Genomic DNA, 10,830 nt, shown 5'->3' with positions numbered 1-10,830 from the left:
AATCTTCACGGTTTGCAATCATAGTAAAATCACATTTAACAACAGAAGAAAAAAGATTAAAATAATAATAATAATGACGAAGAGGAAGCGCACACACACAGAAAAATGGTTTGGGAAACAATCTTTGAGATCATAAACTGGTATGTTCCATCAGATAGCTATGATGCTCCCAGGGGACAAACTGTAGGAGCACGTGAATCACTGCACTAAGCATATGCACGTCTTTGTGAGACTGAGTCTTAATAGATTTCTGTAACACATGCATGATTTAAAAACATACTTTCATTTAAAAGTTCAGTTTTGTAAGCACATCAAAGCTTTGAAAATGTAGATTTATGTATTTTAATAATGCATATTAATAATATTGATATAATTATCACTATTCATATTTGAAGACTCCCGAATACAATTTTTTCAAAGATTACTTTAAATTCAGAATTGGCAGTAAGATCCATAATTTAGTGGGTAGAAGTGGGAGTCAAGATTTCTGGAGCCCTATTTTCACAGTATTTAAATGCTGCAGAAAATCAACATAAAGCCCTGAAATGGACTATGGAAAAACTGTTAATTCTCATTACAACCTTTATCCAAAACACAAACTCAATAGACTGAAATTCATATACTTCTGTGTGGTTTAATTAAGTGCTTTGAGATCTCATGACGAGTTAACAAAAGTACAAAGTAATTAATAAAGATAACATTAATTAGAATTATTAAAATTCAAACACTAATACCTATAAACTAAGCAGTATGGACCAAGTTATTTATGGGTGCTTAATATAAGGATGAATGTTAAGAATATTAATTTGGACAACTGAACCCAGTATACCAAAATTAGAATTTTGTTTTGTTCCCATAAAAGAACAAACTCTTGCGTCTATATACTTTGATTAGACTTAATATGGTCAGTTAGTACTTAACACCAAGTGCTAGGTAAAATTAGCTTTTTCTGGAGCAACCAGTGATGTGATGGGGAGAAAGTAATTTATCTCATCTAAAGGCTGCAGCACTGAGCAAGGGGATGGATGCAATATGTACCCAAAGCTCTGCTGAAAGGCAGTAGGATAAAACAGTAACACAAGTGTCCAGAGGAAGTTACACCAATGGCCACATCAGCTATCTGCTGCCAGCCTGGGGACTGTGACTAACTTGCACATACATTTGCATAAGTTATATAAAAATGAATGTATAAAGTTATATTTATCTGTACTTATATCTTCTTTGATATGAGTGGATGCTGCTTGTCCACCCACAGTAAAAACTTACAATATTGTAGGCTTATAAATACAGAAAAGAGGAGAGCAAATTACAACAGATTTCTCCTAGGCTACACTTCATATTCCGTTCAGAGGAACAGACCTGTGGACAGCAGCTAGGGATCATAACACATTGTCAAAGTGGCCATCAACAAATACAGCACTGTTTCCAGTGCTGTTGCATTCCCATGAATAAGGTGTGTGTGTGCAGGAAGAAGGCCTGATGAGGCGTGATACTAAACTTGACTGCTTCACCTTCATTTCTCAGGATAGCCAGGGTCCTCGGACCGTTTCCATTAGTTATGGTTGTCTGCATGCACTGCATCCCGTCATATCCTATCCCAAGAGGGGCACAAATGCAAGCAATAAGGGTCTGAGCTACCTCCCACTGAAAGTCAGTGGGAGTCTTCCCATTGATTTCAAAGAGAGCTGAATCAGGTTCTCACTGCATAGTGAGGAAGATGTTCGTTAAGATTTATGAACATGATTTTCTGTTCATCTTTCTGCTTCCTAACTTCATAATCTCAGTTTCCTGGACTAATGCCATGGGTTGCTGTTCTGTAGTTGATTTACAATAAACAGAAGAAAAACTCTGTAAGCTTGTATTTTACTGCCAGTGACACACACTTTAAATTCCTTCTGTATTCTCAATGAGAAAAAAAAAAAAGTTACTGTGTTTTCTCCAGATCTTTGTAGTATCTGGCTTAATCCCTAATTGAAGAAGAGTAGATTGTTATGGAGACACAAATTATATTGTACATAATGAATTTCATCAGAATACAAATATAACAATATTGCTTTTTGCCTTTCAACTGGGGAACATCATATTTTAAACTTGGGAATCATTTAGCTTTCAGATTTCTCAAAGTAGTTGCAAGGAGACTTCGAATTTCAAAGTAATTGCGAGGGTATGTGAAGCTCAAATCCAGCTTAATGACAAAGGGGAAGAGAAACTGAGAAATCTCAATTAGCATAACCAGTGATAACTAGATTCAGTTTCTGGTTGAACAGTATCAGATCAGTACAAGGAAACAAAACACTAATTTAGGAAATATCAAGGTTTGGGGGAAGAAGGGGAAAAGGCCAGTGGATCTCAAGGCCAAGCTGCCACTACCTCTCTGAAACATCACAACTCAAAGACAGACAAATTCACAGAGTCATTCAGGTTGGAAAAGACCTCTAAGATCATCTAGTTCAACCTTTATCCAAATACTGAAAAATTGCCCAAATAACAAAGTGACAGCCTGAACCTTCTTTTGGTTTAGTTTTATTTATCATTATACTTTTGGTTTTGCGTTCAAAGTTGCCCAGTGGGTAAAGCTAATATGTTTAGTTTCAGGAAGAAAATTAAGAATAGAAAAGTCCAACTAAGAATACAACTCATCCCCACCTATATTGTGCATATTCTACAATACTGACTCTCCAGGGAGCATAACCTAGTAGGTAGCTGTGCTAGCATCTTGGGATATATTTGTTGTTGTTGTTATTCTGTATCCATGCACGGATCTCAGTAAGTAGAGGATTAACACTTTTTTTTGAAACTTTTATTGTGTACCCAAATGAACATGAACATCTTCTTTGGATAACACAGTATAAATTACCTAATTAAGACACATGATCTGTGTAGTAAACCCACATATATAAAACATGTGCAGCAAGCAGTTTTTCAGCCCAAATGTGTCACTGGATTGTTGTTCTTTTTTTTTTTTTTTTTTTTTTCAATTTAGGAAAAAGAAGTATACCACATGTAGACTAATCGTCTCCCAGATTTCCTTTTTCTTTTTTCTTTCAATTACAAGGGCATTGTCATTACACAAGTCCAAAACCAAGTTCCTCATGCTGGGAGATTTGCGATTTATTTTCAGATTTTAACAGAAAGAAATGAAAAAAAGGAAAAAAAAAAAGGCTGGTTATGTCCATCTTTAAAAGTTGATAGGTATTTATGATCTCATAAATTTATGTGTGGCAGCAACGTAGATAATTCTATACAACCATTAAAACTAGTGCTGAATTAAAAATTAGCATGAAACAGAGTAAGCATAGCACATATAATGCCAGCAGCATGAAGTCCCAAAGGGTGTGTGCAATCCTTGGGGATATAAAATGGAGAATAGCATGTAGCAGCAGAGAATGGTTGTCACCTCTGTGTACAGCATTAAGAAAGTCATTATGATTATGGAAAAAAAAATATTAAAAAAAAAAAATCCAGTTCTTGCATTCATACAGTAAAAAGTATAGCAAAAAAAAAAAGTGGAATTGACTTTGAAAAAAACAAAGTTATTAAGAACACTCTTTACAGATTTAAACTTCATCTGCCTCATTTATAAAAGAGAAGGGTTTTGATATGAGATAACTTTTAATCAAGAATAAACAAAATCCAAAAGTTGGAAGTTAAAGCTAAAGAAATTTAAATGAGAAATATTTTAAATAATGAAAAAAAAAATCATATCACCATATTAAAACTGATTCTTTCCTGAGGAGGAATATTTGTCAAGCTGAAGTTTTAAGAGTAATATAAGTTGAAACATAAATTAGAAATCTCATGTTGATGTTACTGGACAAAGCCCTATGGCCTGTAGATCAAGAGGTCAGACTGGTCCCTTCTGACCTTTAAATACAAAAGCAGCATTTTTATTTAGCACTTCTATTATTTGTATTGTGTTAGTCCTGAGAGTTCCCAGTCACAATTAAACTCTGCATCTTGGAAGACCCTGAGCAAAAAGAGATTTCATGAGCCATCCCCAGGAGTTTATAGTCTTAAAGTTCAGTTTTGCAACTTGCAGTGAATAAAGTCCCACATAAGTGGAATCATTTTCCCAAATTCAATGATAACGCAATAGCGAAGTTTATTATAATGGTATTTCTCTTATTTTGCCATCACAGTATTTGGGAGTTTGACTACATTCCTTGTTTAGTAGCCTATTCTGTTTTGCTCATGCAAGACTCCAATTTGCCATTTACAATTCCTGAGTTTATTAACTTTAAAGTCCTGGTGCCAGCTATTTTATATGGCAAGCCAGAAGGCAGGAAGAGGCCTGTGAGTTGCATGACGTGTACGCGTTCCTGGAGAATGCACTGGAGATTTCTCCCTTTGATCTGAACCTCTCTAATACAGGAAGGCTCATCATGTTGGCTAGACAAACTCTGTTTTCACATTTGGAGGCCTTAAATGTCTCCAAGTTACCCAAGAAAAGATTTACTAATCCTCGTTTTGGAATACCCAACCTAATGGGGTGTCCAAGTTTCAGTCTTCTGCTGAGGGAGCCACGCTTCCCAGCTCTCCTGTTTGGGGTCTAGTGCTGATGCACATACTTCTGGCTACTGGTGCCAAGAAATTACACAAACGGTGCCTCAGCAGCGCAGTTCATGTCCCCAGGATTGTTATATTTCTGATCACAATAGTTACTAAAAGCTTGTGCTCCAGACTGGTGGGATTCAGTTTCAATTTTTAGCACACTATTTTCACCGCATCCTACACCCAGCCACAGCTTATCTATCATTTGATTCTGACAGATACATATTTTATATTTTGACAAGCAACCCACTTGACTGCTTCCCTGTGACATCATCTTATCTCTGAATGTACCAACCTGTTAATAACTTCATTTTCTGGTTGAATTTTTCCAAATTAAATTAAGCAGGCGAAACATGTTAAGCTCACCAAGTCCTCTTAACACTTCTGCTGAAGGGCATCTTCTGATAGCTTGATTTTGAAAAGGGCAGCATACAACCTGTTCAGAGAGGGATCTGGTCCAAAATATCAGGTTTCTGGAAGGTGGAAGATTTCTTCCTTCTCTAAGAAATATAAAAAGGACAAAACACAAAACCAAACAACAAAATTAAATAATTATTATCTGTTAACTAATATCCTAAAGATTATATCATTATTTAATGGTACTTGAAGGAAGCCCTTATAAGATAAAAAGGAGCAATACAATCTAACAAACTAATTTTCAATTTTTCTTCTGTAGATAGAGAGATGGAAGCTAAATATAGCCCAATGTTAGCATGAAATAATTTTCTCTCTATCTTGCAACAATAAAAAGTCAGCAGAAGCTTTTCTTTCATGTTAATTAAAACAATTTTAGGGGGAAAAATGTTCTTCCTGGATATACTATATAATGTTGTTAATTAAATATGGGCACTTTTGTAGTTATCTTATTCCATAATTAGCTCTTCTGTGGAAGCAATACTGCACTGGACACGAAATCACAGGACAGTGACAACATTTAATTGGATAACATGGACACAAAATCAGAAAATCAGGCTCTTTTCCCAGTTGTGTAGCTCAGAACATTTTTTCCCATTCTGTGCCTCAGCTTTCTGCCATTTAAATTGAAAACGTTGCACCAAAGAGAAGGAAAATCAATATGAAAACATAGCACAACTTATTTTTTCCAGTTGTGTTACAAGCTGTAACACAGCACTCGTGGTTCCTGGAGGTTTCCCTTGCATTCAGGTTGCTTGTTAAAGAAAACTGGCACTCACGGGGCCGCAAGCTGCTGGTGTCCCACCACCATCACCTTCCCAGCCCTGCATTCCTTGCCCACCTTGGACAAGGAGGTCTTGGCATTTGCCTACACAAATTTGCGAGGATCATGAGAGAGAGAGAAGCCAAAAGGCTCTGACCACTTTTCCCTTGGCACCTGGGATCAGCTCCGCACCCAGAGGAAGGGCGGGAGCTGAGAGAGAGGCTGATATTATCCACCCTGGAGTTAAACTCTTGAAAGCCTGCTCAGAGACATGAGCTGCACAAAATGCCATTGCTTAAATTACTGCTGCAGTGGAACTTGCTTAGCATTTGTAGCTTGCATTGGTTGATATATCCAAAAGCATCCACTTGGGTCCAAATCCTCACTCCACTCAATTCAAGGAGAATATAACTTTCAGTTCTAGCAGGGTGTTAGACTCGAGCAGGGAGTTTTGAAAACACAGTGCGTCTTGTTGGGCTTCATACCAGCAATCTTCAAAGATGCCTAGTGTGAGAAGTGCCACCCAGCACCAGTGAAAGCTGTGAGATGTGCTAGGGGCTGCCAGAGCTCCCCATGCTCGTCCCTTCCCTACTCCACTCCTCTCCACAACTAACGTTGAAGCCAACCTTATATTTATTGGAAAACACATTAAGACCAATTACTAAAGAGCTTGAATTATGATGAACACTTTCATTTTCTTTATCAATGCTAAAAACATTTTCTGACCACGTGTGGCCAGATCCTATTCGGCACGTTCCTCTAACAGACATATTTCAAATCACTGCAGGTTTTACCTATGAAAGAAGTCCAGACCTGAGGCAGAACCTGGAATCAGAGATCTGCTGCTGAAAAGGATGAGCCTTTATAAAGTATCCAAAATACATGCCATTGTATCAGGGAATAAAGCATTAAAAAATAAAAAAAAATAAAAAATAAAACCCACCAATCTAACTTTAACTTGTTTAAAACAGATTTAATTAGAACTAATACAAATGCATCTTTCCTATGTGGTTGATCTAATCAACACTGGCAGTTTTAATTACAAGCCTATTTAAGGTGAACATATTGCATTACTGTGAAAAAGATGCATTATTTAACATTGTAGGTGTACCTCCCACTTCTCTATCTGTCACGCAGGCAGTCTCTTTAATAGCTGTTAATGTTATGTCTCATATTCTGACTTCAATTTTTGAAGTTTCTAAGAACAATCTGATGGAATCCAACCCAAATCTAATAATTGCAATCTATTTTATTTTTTCCTCACTATTTAGTTTTCACCACAAAGAGAATGACAGGTCTAATATGAGGCTCCTGAAATGTAGTTACATCTAAGCTTCAGCGCTCCAGAGCACATAAAATAAATATATGATCAATGAAATGAAACATGACAAAATGTTTCATATTGATGTTATTTTTCTTTTCAAAACGTCTTTTATGGTTAATGCCCTCAGTCACTTTTTCCATACATTTTCTTTTTTGTAATATATAGCTTTCCTAGTTCTGATTTCAAGTTCAGGGTGCCTGGGGAGAATTGGAAGATTTCTTCAAACCAAGACTGTTCCTTCAGCCTTTCACATGAGAAAATTGTTAGGCGCATTAAAGTATTCCTGACTATGTTGCATTCCTTTGTTCAGAGTGAGTTTTGGGAACACATCCTTTTCTCATTATATTTCCATAAAATATATTTGATCTATTCTATTCTTAGAATACCTCTGATGTGGTCTGTGAATGGAGCACAGTATAAAAATATTTCTTTTTTTATATGAGACAAAATGTTTCCATTTCTTAGACACATAAAAAGTCACTATATAGCGCTCCACGAAAGTAAAACTTTACAGAACGTTTTGGTATAACTCAGGACAGATCACAAAAGGAATCCATCCCCATCACGTCCAGTTGTAACTCACAGCCTCAACAAATGCACATAGACGGTGACAGAAGGAGAAAGAGGGGAGCAGAGAAAAGGAAAGAGAAATAGAGGAGGAATGAGACCTGGATAATACTACTGGGAAGCAAGTTTATATTTAGAAGCACAGAAAGATGTTAACCATGTGCCTCCTAGAAAAAAATAAATCTGCTGTAATAGTAGTTGACAATAAAATCACCTTTGGAAAAAGCCCTAATACTTTCAGAGCAGAGCTCAGGATATTTCCAAATGCAGACAGATGTTTGAAATGTTTACACAGACAGATCACTGCAGCAATTTAGGCATTTTTCCCCCCTTCCCTGCCCTATCTGCTGATTGTTGTCTTCTTTAGGACCTTGAGAAACACGAAGTAGCAGCCGCTCCGCGCGGCTTTCCTGCAGCTCAGGCTTGGCTTGCCTGTTTATTGCTACACCCATAAAATTATGGTTTCGATCAATCTCCTCAGAACCTTTTCTCTCTGAAGTTTTCCACTCGCCCAAGAAGCTCTGCTCCAACCTGGCGTGCCGGGGACCCCGGCACCGCACACACCCGGTCACCTCCGCTCCGGCCACCGCCAGCAGCCCGGCGGCGAGGGCAGAAATCGCCCTTCCAGCAGCCGAGCATGCCCCCGATTTCCACCCGAGTCATGTCATCGGATGTGAACTGGGAGCCTGCAGCAGCCCAGCTGCACTGGTTGCTGACCACAAATGACTTAATCCCCAGCATAAACAAGGCCTAACGTTAAAAACTCATCTGCCGATTCCCTCGCAGCTTCCTACTCGCAGTTCACGGAGGATCACTTCTCCCTGTTCCCACGACTGAGGAATAGGGATCAAAGGCTTAAGGAGAAAGAATATTAAGCTTTCTTTTTTTTCTTTTTTTTTTTTTTCAAAACTCAGGTTGCAAGTATCTTTCCTTCACTGTGTTGAGCTGGTTAAGAAAAAAAAAATAGCCATAGAAAATTTTTAACCTTCAAGAAGTTACAGGCCCGTGTAGGTACAGGCAGGAGCAGCTGCACGAGTTTGTGCTTCTCACTATCCCATATTTTTGTTATAAATCCATGTATTTGTTGTTGGTAGTTTAACAGATAAACTGGCATTCCCTGCAGATGCTAGTGAACTGCCATGGGAAGGTTTGAGTCAGCTGAGCCAGAAAGCAGGTGAAGTAGTTTTTTGCTTTTTTGTATTTTGTATTTTGTTTGTTTTTGTTTGTTAGCCTCATCAGAATTGAAAAGTATTGGAGGAAAATCACACAAACTGAAATGTAAAATCTGCAGAGAAAAAGGCTTTTTTTTTCCTCCTTAATTACTCTCTTGCTTTATAAGAGCGAAATATAGCTTACAGTCTCAAAACTGGACCAGTGGTGTCTGAGACACAACTCCAGCAGAAAATGAGTGCCTGATCCTGCACAAATGGCAGAGACTGAAACTATGGGAATTGCTCACGTAGCTGTGTTGGCAGAGCTATGTCACTTACCCCACAATGCACCTGGTTGCTATCACTTTTACTTTAAAGAGCACTAGAATTCAGCTAATAAAATTTAAAAAGAAAATCATATAAAGTGACATATAAGCAGGTTACACATGTGAATAAAAAAAGCTTTAGCATGTTCTTTGACACATGAAGTGTACATTCTCTTTTATCAGGCTTTTTCTGATTAAAGCAATGAGAAACATGCATTACCTGAAAAAATAAAATAAAATAACCAAACTCACTGACATTAATAAGTACTGCATGTGTAACAGGATCATTCTGGCAGTGGATTTTTTTTTCCTCCTACAAAATATTCTTGGGTACCGTACAACAATGCATTTTTCATCACACTGTCCACAGATTTGCACACAAAAAGGGACTTATATGAAGGCGGGCTATTTTCCCCTAGGAACTCTTCATTTCCAGCAGCTACTTTAATGACCATGCAGACGCTTTTCCCTTTGGTGCTCTTGGGTCTGCTACTGCCACCCCAAGTGCTCTTCAATTCAAAGACCCCAGCTCTGCCCCTTGGGAGGGCAGCCATGCAGTCAGACCCATGGTACGGATCCCCCTGCTAGGGGACACCGTATTTCTTGCCACTGCCTTAGAGAGCAGCTGCCTGGGCACAACTGAGGCTCCCAGAGCTGGAGATGCTGATGGAGCACAGGCCCTCCCAGCTCTCAGCTTCTTGCTGAACAAAGCCCAGGAAAAGTGCCCCTGTGCACCTGGAGTCATTTAAACTAATTAAGTTCATCTTGGGTTTGTGATGCAGATAAAGCTGTTCACATGAAGTCCCCTTGTCACTGTGCAGTTGAATTTCAGACACTTTTCACACTGAACAGTGAGATGCAGCACTTGCTACAAGGAGCTGAAGAACCAGTGGCTCATGGACACCATCTCTTTGCTGCAGCTGGGCTTCACAGCTGCATCCTCTCCTCCCACCTTTGCCCAACAGCGATTATCCCCAGTGTTCTTGTTTGCCCAAGTGTTCTTGTTTGCCCTGTGTGCACACAAGCAGCCTTGCTGCTCACATCAAGCACGAGATGCTGCAAAGCTAGCTCCCCATGGCCACCACACAGGAGAACATCCTAGTGAGCAGTTTTCTCCACTTCTCAGAAAAAAATGCTCAACTGTTTGTCCAATCTAAAGACTCATAAAAAATAAAAATAAATAAAATTAAAAAAAGGAAATCTAGTATGCCTAGCTTCTCACTTAGTATATGAAACCTGAAATGACTGGGATCAGGAAAGCTTTTCCATCTCCATTTCCCTCGTCACATGTTGTACGTCTGCTTCAGTGCAAGGTAGAGGCCAGTGACAGTGAGCACTTTGTTTATCAGCATTTCTTCATATCAGCTCAGCAATCTACAGGATCAGTCCCTTAATTTGCAACATCTTTTATGTGTGTCAGAGATCAGAAATGAGCCATATCTTTTTTCTTAATAAGTTTCTATATAAATCACTGCCTTATTAAAAACAAAATGTAGTGTCTTCCACTAATGATCAAATTCTACAGTTTAGCAATGTTAATGACTTTTTACTGTGGAACACTAAAATATTTTCATAATAAAGGTTATGACTTGCATTGTATTTATTACAAGCAGGGGGCTATATTTTTTAATCAATATTTTAATATATAACACCTAAATATATGACTTTCCTATGGTAACATTTCAAAGGCAATGTGTGTGTCTTATTTAACTTTTTTGTTCTTTAAAATTAAAA

The sequence above is a fragment of the Cygnus atratus genome, chromosome 6 (assembly GCF_013377495.2).
Source record: "Cygnus atratus isolate AKBS03 ecotype Queensland, Australia chromosome 6, CAtr_DNAZoo_HiC_assembly, whole genome shotgun sequence".
NCBI classification, from domain to species: Eukaryota; Metazoa; Chordata; class Aves; order Anseriformes; family Anatidae; genus Cygnus; species Cygnus atratus.
Note: the sequence above shows the minus strand (reverse complement) of the source record.